Below are 23,788 nucleotides of genomic sequence, written 5' to 3' on the forward strand. Positions count from 1 at the left end.
AAAGGTACCTCCTGCTGGAAATATGCCACATCCTTTTTGCTCTTGCTTCAAACATTGAATTTGTATCTTCAAAGATACCCTTTAAATTCATTTACTTAGTGCTTTTGATGAAATGAAAACAAAAGCAAACTCCTTAGAATAGGGGTTTCATGTTTGCAACCTGTGATGACTATGGCCTGCAGACAGTCATAGGCCACTGAATATTTTTAACAAGTTTGAATCATGTAGACAGAACACGTGTTCTGCAGTTTGCCGTTGACCTGTCATCTTCTCTTGTATTGTATCCTTTTCCTCTGCTCTCTCCTGTAGGCATTAGGATTTTGACTCCTGCCTTAGAGTATTCATTTTGGGGTTCTTTCCTTCTCTCTGCTGTGTCCCCTGCCCTGTTATCCATGTTATTGTGCCTAAGACAATGTCAATTTTCTGTTGTCAAAATGCAATTCATATTGTTTCTGTGTGCAAACAAAATTTGGAAATATAGTACTCCTGTAAATTTTTTAGACATTCATCATACAAATTAGAATATTGAAGGCTCTGAAAATTCATGTGGAAAATCAGAGTAGAATAAATCAAAGCCGAAACAACACCCTTCTTAACCTCACTCACCCTACCACTTCCCAAACTTAATTGACCATGGAGTGCTCACCACCCCCACTTAACATCTTGGGTGCCAATTTTCTTTGAAACTAGTTTTATAGATAACACATTTTAGGAAATCTCACTTTAAAGAATGGCAGTGCCAGCTAGAGAGAGTTAGAAATGGGCACTTTTAATATGAACTGCTTTTATGTTGATTTGTATTGGTCGTGTACTTGTGGCTAGGCTCTAAAAATAAATACATAATGTTAAGTTACCTAAAAATATGACTCAGCATATTCAATACTGAGGATAAGTACAAGACTGCTTGGCTACAAGCTGCAAGTATCACAGTTTTAGTCAGAAGACCTAGCAAACTCTAGGTAGGAAAACTAAAAATAAATTACTCTTCCAATAGGATGCTGCCCTTTTGTTAGTGATTTGGTTCGCTCGTTTTTTTTTGTTTTTTTTTTTTTGTATTCAGTTTCTTGTCTCTGTTCTAAAACCAGGCAAAGATATAATGTATTTAGCTCTCACTTATCAAATGTCTGTAGTGTATCTGTCATGTGTTTGGAGTTCACATGTCCTCATAACAGAACTCCAGACTAGGTAGCATCCTTCTTGGTTTACATGAGGGAAAGGAGGCTCAGAGAGATCATGTAACTTACTCAAGGTTACACAACTGGCCTGAGTCTGTCTCCTTCTAGAACAACTGCACTTCCCTTTGCAATGATTATAAACTATCTCTGACCCTGTGGTGAGTGATGAAGTCATTTGACTAGGAGAAGCTGAATTTAGGCTGCCTTTCCCCCCAGCCCTTTTACTTAGTCAACAAAGTCAGCCATAATTTAAGACATGGCCACTCCTTTGCTTGCCTGATGCCTGGGGACCAATGTGAAGTGAAAAATAAAGGTATTGTTATCCCCTATATTGCCCATGTGTAAAACACTGCACAGGTTGAAACAAGGGTCTTGAGTAGACTAGGGAGTTGGGGATGCATAGAACGGAGACCTCTGGTGTACAAAAAAGGATGCTCTTTCTTCTATGCTTGTTTTATAACCCCTAATTTCTCCTTTGGGAACTGTGTTAGTCTTTTTTCTGTCGCTATACCAAAACTCCAAAGGCTGAAGACTTTATGAAGATGAAAGTTTTATATGAATCATAGTTTAGGGGACTAAAATTTCAAGATTGGGAGGCTTCATCTGTTCAGCCTTTGGCAAGGGGCCTCTTGGCTCATCACAATATGGCAGAGAAATGGAAAGGTACGGAACTCGTGCAGAAGGGGCCAGGAGCATGGGGTTGCCTTGCTTTATAATGATCTACTGTAGCAAGAACTAACTCATTCCGTGAGACCTGCGTTACACCCCTGTGAAGGTAGTGCCACCAGTGACCTACTTACCTACCACACACTGACCCACTTCTTAAAGGTTCCACCAGTTCAAGATCACCACATTGAGGACCAAGTCTCCATCTTTGGGGGATAAGCCATGTCTAAACCATAGCAGGAACCTAGGGAATGTGAGAGAGAAAAGGAAGCCCTGGATGACAGAGAGTCTGGAGTCTGAGAAGAGGATCTTTTGGAGAGTTTCTGTCCTCTTAGAAGATGAGGAACAAAGGTCAAGTCTTCCAAAAGTCCCTGGAAGTCTGCTCTCATAATTCTTTCTCCTTTCATTACCTCCTTCCCTAAGGTTATATTCCTCATTTTTCTTTCTTTTACTTTTTCTGTCTTTTACCTTGTAAATTGGTAAGAGCATTTGGTGAAAGAAAATTTCCATTTTTATACAGCATAGCATTATAGACCATTGTCTCCCAATTAGCTTATTCATTCTATCAGTTAATTTAAATCTTGGCACTATTACAAATGGATTTAGCCAATCTTGGGAAATAATGCCCCAACAAAAATAAATGTGTTTCCTTTGTTGATCAGCATTTCTTTATGGAGAGTTTCTCAAAATGTGTCTGTGAGTTTGTATAATTACTGCAGTTCTAGACTTTACTGCTAACTTGATGAGTATTTTCCAGGATCAGTTTCTTCAGCTATAAAAAACAGTCCTAAAGTCTGATGAAAATAGTTTTTAAAATATTAAGTATCAACCAAAGTTTTAAAGGAACCAGCTCACTTAGAGAAATATACCAAACAATTCACTAATTGTATTGTATGAAGGGGGACATTATATTAGAAAGAAAGTACTTCAGCGTGTGGTTCTTATTAACTACCACCTTGTCCAAATATAATACAATTCTTTTTTTTCTATTCCAAATCAAATAATTTAATAATCAACTTAAGAATGGTATATTTGGTGAGTCCAAAAGTAAATTAAGTGATTTAAAATGGCTACAAAATTTAATAGTAATGGTGAAATGTTTGAAGGGTTTGATTAGGGTCATTGTAACTATTACACATGACTAATATATTTTGAAATATAATGAAGATGGTTACAGCAAAATTCTTTCCAACACTTTTTTTGCATTGGCTAGAGTTTGGCCTTTTGTTTAACAACCTTAGAGTCTAAACACAATTACTATTAATATATGTTCAAACACATCGGAGAAATGGCAGTAACTCTGGCCTAAGCTTGACTTGCCAATGATGAATTAAAAAAATAAAAGCACAGACAAACTGTGACTAGTCAAAGGTCATGCTCAGAAAGCTGGCAGTGATGCAAACTGCTTAGGGTTTCCCGTTCATTGGCCCATTATAAACATTCCTTCCTTTACTTACAAAATCCAACGAAATCCAACCAAACTGCTCCCAAGAGGCAATTGTAAACTAACCTCTAGACAAAACTGTCAGATCCAATAAAATCATCTGCAAACTTTCATGCTTATGTTGAAGGAACTTTCAAGTAGTTTATAACCTGAATTAGAAAAGATATCTCTTTAAAACTTTCCATGAAGTGTCTGATCCATCTGCTTTGGTCTGAGCTCCTCATGCTAGAGCTGATATCGAGGACCATTGGCTCTCCCAGTGCTACTGTTAACAAAATGGATTTGCCACCACAAAGTTAAGAAAAACCACATTTCCTTTGTTGTTCCACATTCCAAAGACAGATCAAAAGGATGTTTAAACAGTACCAGTGAAATTGAGATGAGGATGATTATTATTATTGGTACAGAGGATGGATCCCAGCAGTGCTTTCCCACTAAGCTACATCTCCTGGCCTTTTTATACTTTTTATTTTGAGATAGGACCTTGATAAATTGCTGAGGATGACCTTGAACTTGCAATCCTCCTGCCTCAGCCTCTCAAATCACTGGTATTACAGGTGTGCACCAATGTATCCAGCCTGAAATTGAGATGTTGAAATAATCTTATTAATCTGTCAATGAGATTATATGATTGAAGACCATTTCAAGATTTAGACTGAATTTCATTATTTGGCCATCTACACATACTGGATTACCTTTACTTTTTGTAAACATTAACCTATATTTTGTGGGAATCATAATTTTTATGGAAGTAGCTGTAAATATGGAGTAAGATTTTTAAATATGTCAATCTTATTATCCATCAATTTTTTAAACCAATTGCTTATGGGGCCCTTTCAGTGTGCCAGGGAAGTGTTAGAGCCTGGGGATACCAAAATGAATGAGTGTAGTCCTTAGCACCCAGGTCTCAGTCCAGCTCTGAAGACCAGCCTAAAATCAGCACACCTGCAATAACATGGCAAGAGTTCGCCACTGTGCCGAGAATGGTATGGACTAATTTGGTTCATTAGGAGGAAGCGAGGAGATGTGGAAGGCCCTGCAAGGAAGACCACATAGGAACTTCATCTTCTTGTGAGCAGGAGTTTGCCAGGTGACTATCTTTGCAAGTAGATGAAGATGATCAAATGAAATCTTAGAAGAGGGAGCCCGTGCACAGGTCTGAAATAATGTTTTACCTAATGCTGTGCAAGGAATTTAGAATGATAGGGATATAGTGTGTTTGGGATTATGGCAGAAAAGGAGGCTAAAAAATTTAGGTGAGGGTCAGAATATGTATAAGGATTCTTGTGTGCTACACAGATGGATAAAGAAGATCTGGATGGTAGGTATTAAGAAGTCATTAAAATAAGTAAAACACAGTCAGCCCTTGGTAACTATGGTTCTGCATCCTCAGATTCAACCAACCACAGGTTGAAAAAAGTTTTAAAAATTGCATTTGTACTAAGTATGTATAGACTTTGTTTTTCTTGTCATTATTCTCAAAATAATAAAGCCTAACAACTATTGACATAGTTTTTATATTGTATTGAGTATTATAGGTAGACTAGAGATGATGTACAGGAGAATGTGGTTATATTATTTGCAAATATTATTTCACCTTATTATTAGACTTAAGCATTTATAGATCTTGGAATAGATGAGCAGGTTCTGGAACCAATCCCCCATGGATACCAAAGGATAATTGTAATTAGAATTTTATATTTTAGTGAAACCTTCTGTAGGAAGGTTTGGAGCAGGGTGAGATTGAGGCAGATAGCAAGAGAGAAGGAAATTTAATCCTGGGGAACAAAGATGAAAGTGTGCTTTAAGGTGGTAACTGCTAGGATCCAGCACTGGGAGGAATGTTGCATAGATATTAGGGTGTATAATACAAAGGACCACTTAGAGGTGACAGAAACTGAGCAAGACTTATTAAGGTCGACTTTTCTTACATATATCCAAACAGCATGTTGTTTGCCAAAGTAGATACAATTTTTGTGTGTAAATGAAATCTGGGGGGGGGGGTGTAAAAGATTGTTTATTGCTTTAATTTTTGTTGTTAAGTGGAGTCTGGCACACAATGGTGCATTCATTCGAGGTGGAGTATGTATAAGTAGCTGTACAATGAATTGCTGAAGGTCTGGGAGTTTAGTCAAAATACAAATGTAACAAATTGTTCTATTGTCCACTTGGTTATTTTCAGAACTAGGTTTTCCATATCTCCAGATTGGAGTTGGCCAAATGAGAAGCAGAGTGAGTTCTCAGAAGCAGGAGAGAAGCAGCCATCATATGTTCTGAAGGATATCATCACATGTCGCTGGTAAGAGATATGTGCAAAGATGTTGGCAGGCTCCAGTTCATTCTTGCTCTTCCCTTCTTCCTGATGCTGGTCTTGCCCATCAAAAGTGCCCCTGTGCATGGCTGAAAACTTCCAGAGGTGGTGGATGTTAAGGACCAACAACCCTCCATAGGCTTTGAGGTCCCACACAGCAGCAGGGTGGCAGCAAGTTCTGAATAGTTTATGACTTTTCTCTGTTCTCTCAATTTCATTTTTTAGATACTTACCTTCTCAGCTCTTCCCACAATTGTTTCAACTCCTGTAACAAATTCCTTCTTTCATGCTGCTCATGGTAGTTTCGCTTCCACGATTCTTTTAAAAGCCACAACTGAAGTATCTTTTTCAACAGAACGCTTTAATTATATTTTTTAAAAAACAATTTTTAGTTGGTAGTTGGACACAATATCTTTATTTTATTTATTTACTTTTATATGGTGCTGAGGATCAAACCCAATGCCTTGCATATGCTGGGCAAGTGCTCTACTGCTGAGCCACAATCCCAGCCCTTTAATTACATTTTATATCACAACATGTATCACTTGAAATTATTTGAATTTTGAGAGATTGTTTTGCCCCTTGCCTTTCTGATAGACAGGGTTGCGTGGGGTGGAGGGAGGACCTGGCACATTTGGAGCAAAAAAGATTTTCCTCCTGTGGGAAGATGAAGCCATTCTTGGGGAGGAGAGTGTGGGATGCAGGCTTTTGTTGAGAGAGCAGCTATAGAACAGAGGTCCTAATGTTATTGGCTTAACAAGGATCCCTCGTGAACAAGCCAAACACAGAAGTGAGTAAGAGGTCCTGTCCAGATTCTAGAATCAGCAAATGGGTTGATCACTGCTATGATTCAGATAAGCATCCCCTGAAGGCCTGTGTGGTAAAGACCTACTCCCCAACCTCTGGTACTATTAGGAGGCGATGGACACTTTTTAAGAGATGTGGCTTCGTGGGAAGACTTAGGTCATTGGCTGTTCTTTGAAAATAATAGTGAGGTCTCAATATCTTCCTCTTCTCTCTCTTTTGCCTCTCAGTCACAAGATGAGCAGCTGTGCTCTTCCATCTGCTCCCTACCATGTGGTTCTGCTTTGTGAAAGACTCAAAAACAGTGGGGCCAACTGATTCTGGACCTAAATTTCTGAAACTGTGAGCCAGAATAACCTGTTATCTTCATAAGTTGATTTTTTTTCATGTATTTGCTTCAGTGATGGAAAGCTGACTAACACACTGATCTTGGTCTGCTCCTACCTGGAGAGAAGATACAGTTTAAGTCCAAGGTGAATAACAGCAAAGGTATCAACCTCCTTGTCAGTGTTGGAAAGTAAGATTTGACCTAGAATGTTCTGTTGTTTTTTTTGTTTTTACTTTTTGTCATTCTTCCACAGCCAGCAAAGGAAAGCATAGGTGTCTCCTAACTCAAGAAGAGAAGCAATGGAGCGGCCTCTCTATAGAGGCATTGGCTTTGTTTATTCCCTTACATGACAATGACCTTCCTTGTATTTGCCTGGCAATCTCTGACTCACCCTTAGAGGTCCAGATCTAGTGTTGGAAGGCTTCCATGACTGGTCCCCTCCCTGGGAGGGCTGACAGGTGGCTTCATCTCTTTTCCAGTGACACTTCATACTCTTAATTTAGCATATCTCACACTGTATTACAATAAGCCATTTTTGTGAAAGCATAACAATGATATATTAATGTGTGTGATATTCTATGATTTCGGCTATGTGGTTCAGAAAGTGTCAGGCAAAGAAAATGAGCAAAGCTGTCACCAGGGGGCAAGGGGAAGTAGAAGGTCTCACATCTCTCCTAGAAAGCTGTATAATTCAGAGGAGCTGCCTCCCTGCAAATACCAGCTGACCTACGTTTTTATTGGCTTGGTTAGCAAGTCACTGGAAATAACATCCTTTCAATCAGTTTTCCTAAAAACCTTTATATCCATGCATATATAAAGTTTAAAAATTCATTTAGCAAGTCTAGAAATTGGGCTGTGTCCTTTACAGATGCACTGAAGGCATTTTAGGAGTTAGAGATTATACCCTGGGAACAGAACCTTCATGTGCAGGGTCCATAGTCCGCCCAACTTCCAACTGGTTTGTGTCATAAGGCAGCCTTGGGTAAATCCCTTTTACAGGCTGATAACCCCCTGACCTGCACTGGGTAATTAATAATCTTCCCTTTCTCTTGGGAGACAAATGAGACCAGCAAACTGACAATGCCTATTATTCTTAAGGAAGTCATATTGAAATCAGTGACTCTTTTCCAAAGGATATATTATACATATTATATAAAGGAGGGTCATGCAATGTGTACTAAATTCTTGTGAAAAATTTCTTTGTTCAGATAACATGATTACTTATTACTTACTATTTTCTATTGCATATTTGCAAAGAAGCCACACTTACTGTTTCAAATGACACAAGAAAGTTGAGATTTAATGTGTCTGTTAAATCTGTCACAAATGAGGTAAAGTGTGTGACTGGAGAATCCCAGGAAACCATCTACAGGTCCAAGGGAGAAGAGTTGCACATGATGTCACCCAGGACTCACCTAAGACCTCTCCCCCTGGAAGTTCTTGCTGATTATACCTATAGCCCTTAGCCGTAAGGTGAGAAGAATCCCTCTTGCCAACCCAAGATCAAGTTGGTCCCATTGGTTAGTGCTCCTGGATTGCTGGTTAGTGCTCAGGTAGACAACTTCACATAAACCTGTTTGTCTCTTAAGGTTTTGTGATTATTTTCCCATTATAATAAAAAAATGAAATAAAACCTAACCTAGAAAGGATGCCTAATTTTGCCAATATTCTAAAACAATGATTGATTATTGAAGGAAATCTTAATCCTTGTAGAAGGATACTCAGACATACTTGTACAAAGTCAGATGAGTCAAATCCCATGGGCCTGGTTAAGCCCAAGTATACCTTACAGACAGAGGCCCACCCTAGGGCTTGGGTACTAATTGTGGATTTCCTAAGGCAATAAATGTGAAGGCAGCTTAAATGGAAAATTTACTATTTAGCCATAATGGCCACAGCTACATAGTCAGAGTATTTGAATTAAAGATTCCTGAGGAAGGACAACAAAGTATTACCAAGGAAAGCCCTAAATAAACTCTGTAGCTTTACTTGCTCTTAGTTTACTTAAAAATCAGTGATTTTGGAGGTCACACAGCTGGGCAATGTGCTATTAGTCTCTTGCTAGCTTTGCTGTAGATAACACCACTGACATGTGGGTTAAGATGATAACGGTTGCCTAGGTTACTTTTCAGGGACTTGAAGGCCACTTTTGCTGAGAACACACTCTGCATTTGGGCCAGCAGCTGTCCCATGGACTGGAATGGAGGAATAGGCTTGGCCTTTATGTATGTGGTGTGTCTCCTTTGCTGCCTTAAATTTGGCTCAGTTCTGCATGTAGACATGTTGATCAAAACTCTCATACAGGGTAACATGACCTAGACTTGCCAAGTTTTTTTCCTCCCCATTCAGAGCTAAAGGTACCATGATGGGAAACACTACACTATGAAAGCAGTGAAAACAGGTGGCACCTAAATTTGTGGAAGATCTCTGTCTATTCCCAGTAAAGACATGAGAACCCCTCTCCTTCATTGCCTATTTCTCATCCTTTTTTTACTTCTCCCCAAACCATGACTCCTTATCTTCCTGGGGTTGAGAAGTTGATTTGCAAGCAGGGTTCCCACTTCTCTGTTCTTAGGCCACTGAATAAAGCATTGCTTCTCCTTACCACTCAACTCTTGGAAATTGGCTCTGTTATGGGATAAGTTTCTGAACCTGAGTCTGGTTAAAAAAAAAAAAAATCACGATTAGGAAGTAGAACTCTGGGGGCTGGGGTTGTGGCTCAGCTGTAGAGCCCTTGCCTAGCACACGCGAGGCCTTGGGTTTGATCCTCAGCACCACATAAAAATAAATAAATAAAATAAAGGTATTGTGTCCAACTATAACTAAAAAATAAATATAATAATAAAAAAGTAGAACTCTGTGTCAGAAATGGGGGATGAGGCAAGGCTTCCTCCATGGCCTAAACCAAGAGGTCAGAAATGGAATGATTGGCATTTTCATGTTCCCAAGTCCTTGAGGGTCTTTCTTGGTTTACTCCTTTATTTTTGATGACATAGAATGGGATTGTTAAACTTGCAGAAATCATCTTCTATTTTTTCATATGTATATATAAATACGAATATTTTCCCTTCCTCCCTCATTTTCTTCTTTTCTTCTTTTTCTTGGTTTCTATCTTTCAGGTAAGAAAATTTCCTCTGGTGGGCATTGGCTATCCATTTACAAAATGGTATGGAAAAGAGTGAAACAAATGAGTCAGGGTATTAATTATGGATCTGAGAGCTTCTCTTTCTAAAGCCAATTCCGACATTTTGATCACTGAGACATGATGACATCTGAACACATTATATTAGAGAATATACTCAAATCTGTAGTAGACAGTAATTGTGCCAGAGAGTTTTCATTTGTTCCTCAGTGTGTTCTCCCCTGACTGCCACCTGGGTCTGTGTCTGGGGGAGCTGACCTTTATGGATGACATGTACATGTTTCCTTGCCCTCTGGCTTCTGGTTGAGTTCAGCCAATGGAGGCACCAACAGGAAACTGGAAGATTTGAGATATCCAAGTAAGGTTCTTGCTTCAAGCTATTGCTATCAATGGCTTTGGTCCTCCATAGAAGATAAGGCTCCTGTCAGGTCATCCTCTCTTTCACCTGCAGCCACAATTACAGCTCTCCAGGTCCTGGTCACTGCTCCTTCTCCTTGTCTTTTCAGGCCTGTTGATAGGAACATCCAGTTGTTGTTATGTCGGGGAGGATTTGCCATTCCTTATTGATACCTTAATCTTACCATGCCTTAATAAATATTCTATAGAGTAGGCAGAATTTTCAGATGATCCCCCAGGATTTGTGACTTCTGATATTGTGTAAATATTTTCCCGGTACCTCAATCAAACACTAATGTAGGTGCTGCTGTGAGGGATTTTGCAGATGCAATCAAGTTCCCCAGCCAGTTAATTTTATGATAGGGAGATCATTTTGTTTGGCTCTACCTAATCACATGAGTCTTTTAATCTAGGTTTATAGGCCACAGGTAGAGTAAATCAAAGTTGAGAAGCAGGAGAAATATTTTACAGATTACTGATGGCTTAAAGATAGAAGGGGCCATGTGGCAAGGAATGTGGGTGGTCTCTAGGAACTGAGAAAGACTCCAGGGACTTCAGTCTTAAAACCAGCCAGATTGAATTCTGCCACAACTTGAGTGAACATCAGATGAGAACTTAGTGTGGCAAATACCTTGATTTCAGCCTCTGATGCCCTAAACAGAGAACCTGGTCACACCATGCCATGCTTCTACCCTATAGAACTATAAACTAACAAATGAGTGTTGCTTTAAAACACCACGCTGGCTATAATCTGTTTTATAGCAATTAGTTAATAACAGTCTGTCCCTTCATTGAATTTTCCTTCAAGTATACTATTTGTTTTATACCAGTTCACTGACTAATGAAACAACTTCAGGAAATACTATTCTCTTTATACTTGTGTTTCATGTTCTTTTGCCTAAATAAGAGGCAAACCAAGGAACATATCTTCTCATTTTATGAACCCATTTGAATCTTCCAAGTCTTTTATATCATTCATTCATTTAACATTTCTAGGTCTTAGGGACATTGCAATGAACACAAATCTCTGTCTTCATGAAATTTACAATCTACTTGAAGAAGATAGTACATAAACAAACAGATAAGTAAATATATGCCTGACACTTTTAATGCTTATATTATGTTATGGTTTGTTATGAAATAGCTTTACCCAGGGAGGTAACCCTTTTTAAGAAGGACACACATATGTGCTTTCACAGGTACATTATTTTTTAATAAGACTATGGATTTTTGCCCAAACATGCATTATGTAAAATTCATTTTAACAATATTTATTGATAGTTATCTACTGAGTATAGTAGGAAGTATACAGATGAGCAAGTTGTGAGTTGTCTCCCCAAAGCTCACGTGAGAGAGAGGGTTAGAGGGGAAATGATTGGGTTATAAGAGCCTTAAATTACTCAGTGAATTAATCACCTGACTGGATTAGTTGGATGGTAACTGAAGGCAGGTGGGGTGTGGCTGGAGGAGGTGGGCCATTGGGGGTGTGGCTTTGGGGTATATATTTTGTATCTCATGAGTGGAATCTCTTTCTCTGCTTCCTTATATCATATGAGCTGCTTCCCTTTGCAACATTCTTCCACCATGTTGTTCTTCCTATCCTGGAGACCAGAGGAATAGAGCCAGCTGTCTATGGATTGAGACCTCTGAAACCATGAGCCTGAAAATAAACTTTTCCTTTTCTACAGTTGTTCTGGTTGCATCCTTTTAGTCACAGCAGTGAAAAAGCTGACTAACACATATTACAATTTGAAACAAAGAATAGTATTTATTCTGACCACTCTTCCCAATCTAATCTTCTGTTACATGGCACCCTCTACTTAAACTATACACTCTTTTGGTGCTAATTCCTGGAGATCTTCCACTACTACTGCCCACTCCCTTCCATGCCACTGAACACCAATAACCCAAATCCCACCCATCTATCAAATACCATACCAAGTATTTTCTTGCTCAAAGTAGGCTTTGCTGATCTTCACAAGAAACTCTTTTTCTTCTTTAAAACTCATAAAACATTATTTGAACCTTTCTAACTGCAACTATCTTATTCTCTTTGGAAATATTTTCTTCTATATTTCTTTGACTCTGTAAGCTTTCTGAAGGCAGGAAATCTGCCTTGCTCATCTGCATACTTCCTACTATACTCAGTAGACAACTCTCAATAACTATTGTTAAAATGAATTTTAAATAATGTATGTATAGGCAAAAATCTATAGTCTTATTAAAAAACAAAATCTGTTTAATGTACCTATGAAAGCATATGTGGGTCTCCTTCTTAAAAAGGATTACCTCCCTGGGTAAAGCTATTTCATATGGCATCATAAATGACTATCATTTTTTTTATTCTAACTTTATAATTAACTAAGCAGACTTTCCATGTTTATTAGGTTTTGGTGAAAGGAATTTTGGGAGGATATATTATCAAGTCATGAAAGTTAAAATTGATATTCTTTAGAATAATACCCTCCACATCTCCAACAACCAAACAAAACAACCCTGAAGTTTAGACTGTTAGCTTTGAAATGCCCTTGAAAAGTTAGCTGGCTTAAAACATTGACATTTGGAACGTGTCAATCCACAAGAAAAGGTGAGTCAGGTGGAATGGATGTGTAGTTTTCCCCTTGTTAGCCTAGCCAGTATAATTGTCTTAGGAGAAATTTTCCAAAACTGAATTTATTAAGTTTCTTGTGATTTGAAAAACATCAGCTTCAAAAAGAGCTTTTAGGATATTGCCCTACTTCTATAATACCCCTTATTTGAGGGGGGTTTAAAAAGTCTATGTAAGGAGCTTTGGGAAAGATTTCTGATGAACATCTGAGCTAAAAGTCATTGGTTTATATTTTATTAGTCCTCATGTTGGTTTTCACCAGTAAATCTTACTTTGAACAGTTGTCCATTCCTATGAAAATAACTCTCTTGACCTTATTTCTATTTTTTTTAGCTTCCATTAAACTGAGGCTTAGACCTTAGTCTTTTTCAGACATAGATCAGATTACCAGAAATAAATACAATGTTAATACTCTCACTTAGCAACTGAAATAAGTTTATCTGCCTCTATAAGGTGCTGTGGTTATATCTCTTGTGGATTTGGAAAGTTCCAAATTTTCCAGTTATTCACGAATTTCTCCAATGAATAACAGTAATACAAAAGCCTTGGAATTTTAAACATTGTTAATATGTGTTTCAGGGGGCTGGGGTTGTGGCTCAGCAGTAGAGTGCTCGCCTAGCACGTGCAAGGCCCTGGGTTCGATCCTTAGCACCACATAAAAATTAATAAATGAAATAAATGTTTTTTAAAAAAGATGTGTTTCAGGCCATACCAAAGAAGTTATCTCTTTGGATAGCCCAGTCACAAATAATCATGCATTGTACCATCATTTTTTTTATTATTTATTCATCACAAAATTCGATTTGGTTTGGAAAATTCATATAGTATACATTCATATATGATTTATTATTTCATTCAAAGAAATCTGATATGTGCTATTCTTTCCTGACACGTGGATTGAATAAGTCTTATTTAAAAGCTGCTTTTTCAAATTTAATCTAGAAACAAAATGAATCAAGCTTGGTGCTCAAAGTCTATCTGATGAAAATCTTTCCAATTTTATTATTATCTTTATATTTGCAGATAGATTACATATCAGTTACTTTTAAGTTGAAGTACATTTCAAAATAAAGCCTTTCCTTTTCTTTTTGCTTTAGTAACATTATTATATTTATATTGAATATAGTGTAATAATCATCTAGCAGCCCAAGAATAGCTAAATAACCAATTTTTAGATTAACATTAAATTCCCAACACTGCCTGTTTGATGTCCTTACATATTTAAAACCAAGTAAGCGCCATATTGTTTGATTCTAATATTCATCTGGCTTTCTGCCATGTGAATGGATATATTAATACACACTTCTGGAGAGTGTTGTGAAGTTTAGTTAATTAATGTTTATAAAAGCTTTTTGAGATGGCATCCTGAAAGATATTGCATGAGTTAAAATTAAAGAAAAAGCAAACATGTAGAGTACTCAAGAAATTGTTGCTTGGAAAAGATAAAAATATCTTGTATTTATTAGCCAAGTCTGAATCAATGATTTCTGGTTCCTTTAATTTATCATGATATTTTATGACCAGTGCATAAAGATGACTTAAAGGTGCATCATCTCTTTTCATAATGCACAAGTCTTTATGAAATTGTGTTCAGAGAGGTTTATGGAAAGCATTTATCTGGTGCTCATTCAGGCAGAGCATTCAAGCCAAGGATCTCATAAGAAAATAAAATATTAGTTGGAAGATTAATTCTTGCTCCCAAGTAAGTATACCTTGTGGCAGATACTTTAGTTACCTGATTCCCCTATATCAAATCTCCATTTCTTTCTTATAGTAATAGAATGCCTTTTAAAACTATTTTTTTTTTTGGTGGCCAAGAACATGAATAAGGTCTACATTGTCCACTTTTCTTAAAGATGGGTATGGCCTGTGGCAAATAAATCCTGACCAAGGGCATGAGAGCAGAACTAATTTGTGAAACTTCTAGTTACATCCTTTAAGGGAGAGTGTGTCATTTTTTTCATCCTACTGCTTGTAAGGTAGTTGTGGTGATAAGCCATGCTGGATACCTGAGTAAAGGAAATCTAAAGGTGGAGGAACAAGACAAAAAGAACCTAGCTGCCTAAGCAACTCACAGAACAGAACTACCTCACCAACCTTATACTGCCTCCCTGTGAATGTGCTTAGGATACAACTCAGACTTTGTTATATACAATTGACTACATTGTAACTATGCCTGTCTCTACAGAAAGCAAGGGGGACAAAGGGATCCAATTTTTAGATCTTAAACCAAATTGTGCACTTATGAATCTAGTCTCATTGACAATTGACTGTAAGTCTTATGTGCTGGATATATTAAAATGTTCTAGTTTGGGTATGAAAAAGAATGAAAATATTTTAACTAGAAGTATGAAATTCCAGTTCTTTAGATAGATGGTGCATTCTGACTGGCCATTTGTTTTCTGCCTAGCCTAGCTCATTTTTATACTAGTCAGCTGAGTGACTTGGTAGCAGTCATGGATTTCTCTAAATGGCAAAACCCAATGAAGATAACTGTACATTTTTGTCTTTGTTTTTGTAAATTATTTCTATTCTAAATTCCTTAAACATTCACAATTTTTTGAGAGCTCAGAAAAATGATGATACTGTATTAGATGTTTTTCAGGTATGCCTTTATTTGCTTCTAAATATTCTTTGCCTTCATGTAAATTGGTAATGTGCTCTCTGTAATATCTCTGGTCAGATATTTGAGTCAAAGACTGTATATATAGAGCTAGACAACATACAAATTCCAGTCTGTGCAATAAATATATATCTGAATTATTGCACTAAATGAGAATAATTGGTATATTCATAACATTTACATTCTTCACAATTTTTGACCAGTAGAAATTATATTTAATTAATTAAGATTTATATTTCATTAAGGCATTATTAATTTCTTCTACTGAAAGTAATTGTTTTAGTTATCTATTGCTGTGACATGAACTACCTTAAAACTTAATGGCTTAAAACCATAATAATTATTTATTTTATTTTAATAATTATTAAAATAAATAAAACCATAATAATTATTTATTTTACCCCTCTGAATACTGAAATTGGTCAGAATTCAGAGGGGTAGTTAATTTCTGCTCTGTAAGGCATCAGCTAGGAGAACTCAACCTAGGCTGGATGATCATCTTTTAAAATGGCTCACTACAGGGGTGGCCATTTGGTGATAGATTATAGTTAGAGCTATAATCTAGGGGCTTTGGTTCATTTCTTTTTGTCTTCTCCAAAATGCTACTTGAACTTCCTACCAACATGGTGGCTAGTTTCTAAGAGTATATATTTAAAAAGACAGAAGGAGAATTGCCAGTCTTTTAAGGCCTGAGTCTGAAAACTGGAACATTCTATTGATCAAGCAGTCACAGAGCCCAGCAAGATACAAGAAAGGACAACATAAAATTCATCTCTTGGTTGGAACAATGTCAAAATTTTGTGGCCATCTTTAATCTATTTCAATATTAAACACTTTCCAACTAATATTGAACTCACAATAATGGAAAGAACAGTGGTTAAGAAAATGAGTAACAGCAGTCACTTTACCTATGAAAAAGTGATAGAACACCCTCAAAAGAAGTAATAGAATTGGTTGAGTGCTTTAGAAATGTTTGGAATCTTATGTTCCAGAGGTTTTAACCTTTTTTGGCCTCATGATATTAGTTCAGTACCAGAAACCTTTTTGATACTATATGGCAGACACTTATGTTGTCTACCCAGTATTCACTCTATTATCTCCTCCTTCCTTATTAAGAGATCTTTGAGTTTTTTTATGTCACCCGTGTGCTCAGGTAAAAATTATCATGTCCTTTGACTTCTTTGCATATAAGGATTGCCATGTAACTGTTCTAGCCAATTCAATGTAAACAGAAGTCATTAGGTTTCTAATTCTAGGAAAATGCTTTAAGACAACAAGCAACTTTTTATTTTATTTTCCATTCTTCTCTCATCTTCCTACATGGGTTGTAAATATGGTATCTATAGTCTAACACAAGGAGGAAGACAGCATTTCAAGGATCAATAAGAAGAAAGTGGAAGGCTACTCCTTGTTGAATCACCATAGCAGTCTTATATACCATCCACTCTGGATTTATTGAAAAGTGATAGAAATAATCCTACATATGTTTAAACCATACCAATTGGGTATCTATCACATAAAGTCTTTTCCAGTTCCTAATTGAATTAGTGACTAAGAAAGACAACAGTAGTCATAACACCATCATTAGAAGAGATTGACGATGTATCCTAGCAACTATAAAAACATGAGCAGCTTCATCTCTGTTCACTGTGTTTCTTAGAATGAAGCTGGAGGGGCTGGGGATATAGCTCAGAGTCCTTGCCTTACATACACCAAGCCCTGGGTTCAACCTCCAGCACTGCCACCCCCCCCCAAATAAATAAATAATGAAGCTGTTATTGTTCTGACCACCCTCTTTTCTATATTCATGGGGAAAAGTTTTGGCTTGTTCAATAAGCATGGGCTCCTGACATTATAACACACTCCTTTCCTCTTATTTGTGGCATGTTGAACTCTGCTATAAAATGGACAACATGTTCATTCAGCTTAACATTTCATCTAATAAACAGTACTATACTAGGTTATAGGAAAAACAAATGAAATGGGTCAGTTTACCAATAAAGTGCTTGTAGTAAATCTGTGATAGGACCATTGCTGTTATCCATAAAGTATAATTTTTGCTAAGTTTGAAAGATATTTTATACTACATAATTTTAAGGACTATACCCAAAGAGTAGATTTGACTTCTCCAAAATCCTACTTGAACTTCCTCAAGAGATGGTTTTATATTCTACATAAAGGGTATGGATCTGTCCCCTTTAATAGAAATTACATAAAAGAGGCTTAACCATGATAGAATTTATTTTTCTCTCATGTGAAGGTCTGAATTGGAAGTGTTTGGTCTTGGGATGAAGTGGGGTGGGTGAATGGATAGACAGTTCACTAGGAAAACCAATTTCTTTACATATCCTTACTAGGCTTTTGCTTTGACTAGAATGTTGTCCTTATTCACATGGCTGGCTCACTACCTCCAGCTCTCCCTTCTAGACTTGAGGAAGTAATCAAAAGGCAACATAGGCTCCTATAAGAATGTGACCCAGAAATTGTCTACACCTTTTCCTCCTCCATCTCCTCGGATGTGTGTTGAGAAGCCGCAGACAGAAGAATGATTTGTTAGGAGATGGTTCTAATTGGAAGCTCATGTGTCCAACTGAAGATAGGGAGGTTATATTACTGAAAAGAAGAGAGGAATAGATTGTAGATGAAAATTGGCTGCCTCTTTCGTAGAGTATCCCATCTACCTTCAGAAGAATCATCTCTCATGCTAGACCATGGGCTTCTTGGTTTTTGAAAGGTATGAACATTTGTTCGACCTGCCCTCAATGGGTCCTCATGTTCTGCCATCATCTTGCCTCACTGCCATCTTGGGGCTAATATCATGAGCCCAAAAAGGTTAGAACCTCTGGGATATTGCCGCATCTGGCTAACGGGAACCGAGTCCGGCGAGGGACGTCGAGGTTAAAAAAACAAAAACAAAAACACAGGACACCAAGGTTCTTCATCCAGGAGGAGGCATGTGTGCGCTTTATTGCCAAATTTGTTCTCCTTATATATCTTTATTAACAGCTGCGGGAAATTACTCAAAAGCGAGGAGGGAAGAGTGGTAACTGCGTCCTTGGGTTACGCCACCGTCCCCTATCAGAAAGCTCGAACAGGTCAAGCTGTTACGAGAGACACATATGTCTGAGGCAGATAAACAGGAAACCGCAAGCCTGCATCACAGCCTTGTGAGCTGGCCACCTGCGTCATGGCCTTGTGAGCTGGCCACTTTGACATGCAGAACAAGGAACTAGGGGCTGGGCCCCGGGGGCCAGGGAAGGCCTGCTACCAGCAGGATATAAGTTCTTGGATTCCATATACATATTGGAATGCCCAGAGCAAACTTGGAGGAAAACTAAGGTAGGGTAGGTGAAGAGGGATCACCACAAGAGCCTTTTGCTTTTTCTGTGGCTTCTACTCTCCTTCATCTCCCTCCCTATTTCAACTCTTAAAAAAACTCACTCATATCCAAATTGCCCTTTGTGCTTCCAGATTCTTTTTCTTTCACTATTCAGATAAGTCTTCTTCTTTCTCTCAAGCCTTGATAGCCCCACAAAATCCTTCATTGGTTCTGCTACAACCCCAAGTGTTATTCCCAGAAAAAGTTGTTCCAGTTCCAGCTATTGAGATAATAAACGTCCCTCCCTCTCATTATAAAATGAAGTCAACTCCTGCATTTGTTGTAAAAATGTTGTTGAGGATGTTGCCCATTACATCACTCCATTTCCTTTCCATAAAGCTCCCATCAGAAAGTTCTTTTAGATTTCAGTGCCAGAAAAAACTTTCCTTCTCCGAAAGCATGCTTCCTCCCTTCTGATAATGAGAGCTATATAACTTATCATGCTTTCTGAACCATATGGCTCAGAGCCAAATTTGCAGTTCTATCATTGCAATTATGTTAAATACACCATTAGCATATTAGTATTTCCCCCCATTTGCTTGAGCCATTTTATATGTCTATCATATTGCTCTGCATTTTGTTATAAGCCATTTTAAATCCTTTTTGAAAAGAGTTCAGGTATCAGGGTGTCATGGTGGATGCCTGTAGTTCCAGCTGCTCAGGAATCTAAGGTAGGACCCCAGCAACACAGTGAGACCTTGTTTCAATAAACAAACAAACAAATAAATACATAAATAATAAAAATTTTAAAAATATTAAAAGTAATACTAAGTAAATAAGCAAGTTAGAGATTATCTAAGGCAATACTATGCAGTGGTTCCAGCTGCCTAGATAAAGCAAAAGACCAAGTGGACCATCTACTCTAGCCATTCCTACTTTTCAAGGGAAAAATTACTCAGCGGACATGGTACTTTCAGATCATGAATGAAAATTTAAAAAAAAATTAACACTGACCAACTCCCTTTCTGGGAGTATAATTTTGTACCAATTTGGATTTTTTTTGCACTTGTCTCCAAGAGTCTTTGGTCACTTACATCACTCCAGCTATCACTATAGTGACCAAACTGCTGAGGGCTTCAACTTATTTCAAGAGAGCACAACTTGACGGCACCCTTCCTTGTTCTGCACTACTTACTACTCACTTTCTACACTAGAACTTCTGATGGTAAGGACCTGCTTGGCACCTAATTTGCAACCTTGCACTAAGGTGGAGCTAGCAACCTGTGAGTAAACCTTTGACCAATGGGAGAGGGAAAGCAGCATCCCACTGCACCCTGATGGTCTTAGTTACTGTTCTGAGATACAATCACTTAGGTAGATTCTTGGAAGATGTACTTACACTAAGAAGTAAATCAGTTGCACCTGTTGCCAAGTGGTGGCCAGCTCAATAAGATGCCTTCATATTTCTTTTCCCACCTCTCCTGTCTCTTTTATCCATCTTCATTCTCATTTACCTGTGATTTACTCTGTTCAGGTTCTACTTGACAACCCAGACTAATGGCATGATTGGTGACTTGAGTGGCCTAGAAGATAGAACTTCAGAATAGGATTTGGAACTGGATAATTTCTGTCCAAAAGCAATACAGACACACTTAGTATGTAAGGCATCACAACTACTATGATAGCCACTTACAGTTAATTGGAATATGTTGCAGGTTGAAGGCGAGGTATTTGGGATATGAGAAGTCTGTGGCTTGACCAGTGTATGAGCAATGACAATGATAAGCATTTTTAGCTTTTGTAAGAGCATTGGAGCTTATCAAAATATGTATAGCCTCAGCATAGCCAACCTTGGTAAAAGTCTTCTCTGTAGCTTTTAAGTATTGTCACTATCTCTAATTACAATACAGATAGTATTAAAAATTCTGGAAGGCCAGGATCTGATATGGAGTACCAGATCTCTTAACATGGGTATTGTTATAGGTTGAATTGTATCTCTCCAAAAATGAGTTCAATTCTTAGTCCCTGGTACTTTATACTTTACCTTATTTGGAAAGAAGTTTATTGAAGATGTAATTAGTTCAGACACGTCATATAAGAATAGGCTGGCCCCTAATCCAATATGACAGGTGTCCTTACAGAAAGGGAAATAAGACAAAAAGACAATCAGAGGGAGAGTGCCATGTAATGACAAAGGCAGAGATTACAGTGATGGAGCTGCAAGCAAGAATGCCAAGGATTGCAGGGAAACACCAGCAGCTAGGCAGAGGCAAGGAAGGATTCTCTTCTGGGATTTTGAGGGATCATGGCTCTACCAGAATCTAGAGTTCAGACTTCTGGGCTTCACAACTTTGAGACAATACATTACTATTGTTTTAAGCCACCTGGTTTGTGATATTTTGTCAGGGCCACCATAGACAACGCACACAGAATCTCATTTCATCACCTCACACGAATGTTTACACTTTATGGCAAAAGAGTTGCAATAATGGGCACATGACAATGGGATCCACCAGTGTTACACATTCCCCACCACCTAGAAACAACTGGCCTAACAGAATAGAAGATTAACCTATTAGAAGCTCAGTTAAGGGGACATCATACTGTGGATTACAGCACTGTCCTTCAAACTATGTGCATCTGTAAAACCAATAGTTGATATCTCATACGTGTCCTCAAAAGATAGAGCACACAGAATCAGGGGATCAGGAGCAGAAGTAGAGTTTTACCTCTTTAACTATCAATTCCAGCAAGACACTAGAATTTATGCTTCGTGAACACAAAATTTAGGTTCTGCCATGTTAGAAGTCTAGGTTCCCAGGTGAAATTCTTGCCGTCAGACAATACAGTAAAGGTTTAGATGAACTTGAAGCTGAAACTATCACCTGTTTCCTTTGGGCAGGAGGAATGAATATATTGTATTGAGTAAGTAGTCATCCTTGATTACTGTGAGGTTCTCAGAGTGCTGCCCCTCAACAGGGGCGGAGAGGAGTATGTCTGGAAACAATGGATTTGCTAGGACATTTCTTGACACTTTTAACCAGTAAAAGTGGTGAATGGGCCATTATGGTATTTTTGGATCATCAGGAGCAAACAATGTAAGAGTTTAGAACCCACAGAGAGAAAATTCTGAGTCACCCACCAGGTGAGAAGACCAGATCCATGTGGTATCCAAGCATGAAGGATCTAGAATGGATGGTGGAGGGAGATGAGATGATGACTGGCTAGTATGGTCTTGATTATTTTCAACAATATTTTAGCTGTCAGTCTCTTGCTTTGTGGGATATTACTCTGTAGTTCTGCAATAAAATAACAAATTACAATTTTTTTGTTTCTGTCTCTGCTTTCTAAAGAATTTGGCTAAAGTAGTGGGGTTTAGAAATTGGCCTTTAGTTATCAATTTGTAGATTTTTATTTGTAAGGGAGGATTTTTTTTTTCTTTCTTGATCCATCAGGAGAATCATTACCCAACCAAACATCTTTCTCTGTCTTATAGAACTTGGAAGGCTCTAAAACTGGAGTTATTTGGATAATTTATGTAATTTATTCCCCTCCACCCAGTGCTGGGATCAAACCCAGAGCCGTACACATGCCAGGCAAATGCTTCAACAGTGAGCTACATACACTCTTAGCTCATAACTTACTCTAACAACATTAGTTGATGATGGGTATTTAAGAAGTATACAGCTGAAATACCTAAAATTCTCAGGAATCTTGTGAAGGCAGGCAGCTTCAAGGTAGCATTTTTATTACTGTTGACATGTTGACAGTAGGGGCAAGTTTTCACTTTGCAGCTGGGAATGACAGTAGGTTGGAAGAGCAGGGATGAAAAGCTAGAATTAGGTTAGTTGAGGCAAAGCTAAGAATGAAATTTAAAAGAATTATCAGAATAAAGAAATCACAGAAATTGGGGTGAGAACATAGCAGTAGCTCTGAAGCAAGACCAACGGTCAGGGGCCAGGAAGCTTGTAGAAGGCTGGCAGAGATTGCAAGTCGGGAGCAAGGCACTGGTTTAGCTACAGTATGTGGTCAAAGTCAGGTATAGGCTGGGATACTTGGAAACTGGAGGAAGGTCACTACTATGATTTGGATGTTGGGTGTGCCCTCAAAACTCACATGTGAGACAATACAAGAAGGTTTAGAGGTAAAATGATTTGGTTATGAAAGCCTTAACCCAATCAGTGAATTAATTCCCTCATAGGGAATAACTAGATGGTAACTGTAGGCAGGTAGAGTGTGTGAAAGAGTTGGGTTTCTGGGAGCGTGCCTTTCAACTATCTATTTGTCTTTGTTGAGCAGAGCTCTTTCTCTTTTTCTCCTTCCTGGTGTGATGTCTTGAGCTGCGTCCCTCTGCCACATTCTTCCTGCATGTTTGGCCTCACTTCAGACCCAGAGGAATGGAGCCAACCTTCTATGGATTGAGACCTCTGAAACTGTGAGCCTCCAAATAAACTTTTCCTCCTAATATTGTTCTTGTCAGGTCTTTTAGTCCCAGCATGAAAAAAAGCTGACTAAAACAGTCACATAAGGTAAGCCAATCCCTTAAATGTGCTTTCTGGGACTCCCTAGACTTCCAGGGAACAAGTGGCCCAGGGTCCAAGGCTTAAGTACTGAAAAATGGCTGCAATTCCTTATACTAGTAAAACTGAAAATGTTAAGGAAAAAGAACTTCCTTATCTTCTGGAAAAATCTCAGTGACTTAGAGTAGATTATTGCCAAAGAGATGAAAATGTAGTCAATGCAGATCAGGATTCTTCTGAACCTTCCTTTTTTTTTTTTTTTTTTTTTTATCTTGGAACCTTTAGTTTTTTTTTTTTTTTTTAATTTCCAGTTTGTTTTTTGAGGTACAGACACCTCTTTGGGGGCACCACATGAATCTAAGCAATTACTTATTACTTTGTTAACAGGCATGAACTAATTTAAGGTAAGACTGATGAAGATCTGCTTTTTTTCTTGGTTCATATTGCAAACT

At 38.0% G+C, this 23,788-nt stretch overlaps 1 long non-coding RNA gene across 3 annotated transcripts in view; it reads left to right on the forward strand.

Annotated features, from left to right (window-relative positions):
* LOC144375429 (uncharacterized) overlaps window positions 1–23,788 on the forward strand; it is a 183,993-nt gene that overhangs the window by 3,900 nt on the left and 156,305 nt on the right. For 2 of the 3 annotated variants that reach the window (XR_013435269.1, XR_013435267.1), the window contains exons 2-3: window positions 5,468–5,584; window positions 6,631–12,196. This is a non-coding gene — a long non-coding RNA (uncharacterized LOC144375429). Of the gene's footprint in view, window positions 1–5,467; window positions 5,585–6,630; window positions 12,197–23,788 lie in introns of those variants that run through there. The other variant, XR_013435268.1, reaches the window with a different exon arrangement.

The sequence above is a fragment of the Ictidomys tridecemlineatus genome, chromosome 2 (genome assembly GCF_052094955.1).
Source record: "Ictidomys tridecemlineatus isolate mIctTri1 chromosome 2, mIctTri1.hap1, whole genome shotgun sequence".
Taxonomy (NCBI): Eukaryota; Metazoa; Chordata; class Mammalia; order Rodentia; family Sciuridae; genus Ictidomys; species Ictidomys tridecemlineatus.